Raw genomic sequence first — 2,207 nt, forward strand, 5'->3', positions numbered from 1 at the left:
CAAAGCTTTTTTGCATTGTATTTCCTAAGAAAAATATAAAACAGCATGGGAGAATAAAATTATAATTGAAATGGTCTTGCAATTTAAACAAAGCAGGTCATATTCTTTAGAGATTGTGTTTTTGCTAAGTCTTCAATATACAAAGCCAATTCTAATTTACTTTATTCGATAGAATTTACTTTGTGTGAATTAGTAATGCAAATCAGATCACAATTTAAATCTATTCATTGTTTATTTTCAAGAAAGAGTAAATTGAAATTTGGAATATATTTAAACGTTTGTTATTGCAGTATTCAAATTCTGAGAAGATAATTCTAAATATCTTAAGTTTATTTAACTCTAATTCCAATATTATGTATTTACAATGACTCTCTGGAATGATAAATTTCCTTTAATATTAACAAATACATTAACACAGAATAAGAAAAGAAAGTCTTTCCTTAAAAGATTTTATGTGGCTTATCTTAAAGAAGATCTGTCTGTCTGTCTATCTATCTATCTATCTATCTATCTATCTATCTATCTATCTATCATCTATTATCTATATGTTTAGGTACAATAAAATAGAAATAGAGAATCAACCATGAAAGAAGGTAAAAAATGATAATAATGCCTGTGTACTTAGTGTGGTTAATCATTTGATTTGCCTGGCAAATTTAACTTCCTGGCAGTCAGGACCAAATCAAACCAAGACAAAACCAAGACAATTTTCATAACTTTCAGAAAGGAAGCATACTTTTCCTCAAGACATACATTACTTTTTCAGGCTTTAAATTCTAATAGTAATTTCTGACAGGAGACCCAAAGAGGGCACTGGGCAATAAAACGACCTCATTGAATAATAAAATGTCTTCGTTTAGCTTGGTAACAAAAATAAGAACATTTTTCTTATAATTACTTTGATAGAAGCTAAGAGTATAACTTTAAAACTAAGTTCAGTATTGGTGATTTTGCAGTGGGCTAAGTAATATGGTTCAAGTATGCCTTCTCAGAATCTAATTTAATCTAAGAGAAAAAACATTACCTTAAATGATTCTTTAAAAACTATTTCTCTCAGCCAAGGTTTTAATATAAGTTCAACAGCAGAAAATTCAAAAAATAAACTCTAAGGAAGACCCAGGAATGCTGGTATTCTGTGTAGCTGATGAAGGCAGAGCCACAAGCTTTGGAAAGCAGATAGATTCTGATTGGGAATGGACATAGTAGAATAGAAGACCTGTGTCTGCATATAAGTAGGTCATATGAATAAGTATCAGCAGGCAAAACCAGGAATGCTCCTTAAAAAGTAGATTTGAATTATATCTTAAATTGACTTGCTATGTCAGTGTTCCATACCAGAACACCCATATCAATCATTTTGGTCTAAAAAGAATTTCAAAACAAATGTAGACAAATGTCAATAATGTCCCATGGAGAACAAAACTCTGAGAGGGATAGCTCAAAAATATCTGTTTTATTAAGGTATCTGTGGAATATTGAATTCTTCTTAAAGCTTTTGAGACACTTCAATGTAAATTGGTCATTTAATCTTTACAATAAGCTTGTGATATAGGTATTGTTATCCTTATTTTATAAATAATAAACTAAGGCAGAGAAAAACTCATCACATCAACTTATACTTATTCCTAGAAGGGTTTAAAGTTATTATTTGTGCACATATAATTATGTATATTTTGCAAATATCTATGCATATTTACATATATAATGCATATATTAAAATTCTCAATAAAAGAGACATTGTCTCTAGGTTTTTTTTTTAATCTTCAATAATACGTAAGGAATGTGTCTGAGGAAAAGCAGATACCTAATTATTTATATCGGTTGAAAGTTTAAAGAATGAAAGACTAAACATTATGATGATAAACTATAATAATATTATTTCTCTTAATATAGCTATACAGTCTGTAGTTTACTGAGAAGCACACACATTTGTAAAAATTTCTGTACCTTCAGATGGATAATAAAAAAGCAGCTTCGGCTACTCAAAGACAAGTTAGTCACCTGCTTGCTCAGGCATTGACAGAAAAAAGAAAATACTGCAAAACAGATGAAGAATCAAATTGCAGATGTAATTTTGGGAATCTTTGGCACATGGTGATAATTGATAATTCATAGATAAATGAATTCATCTATGCATAGTAGCGGGGAAGAGAAGGATTTAAAACTGAACTCTTAGGAGATCCATCATTTTGTTATGATAGAGAAGC

The sequence above is a fragment of the Pteropus alecto genome, unplaced genomic scaffold (genome assembly GCF_000325575.1).
Source record: "Pteropus alecto unplaced genomic scaffold, ASM32557v1 scaffold20, whole genome shotgun sequence".
Classification (NCBI taxonomy): Eukaryota; Metazoa; Chordata; class Mammalia; order Chiroptera; family Pteropodidae; genus Pteropus; species Pteropus alecto.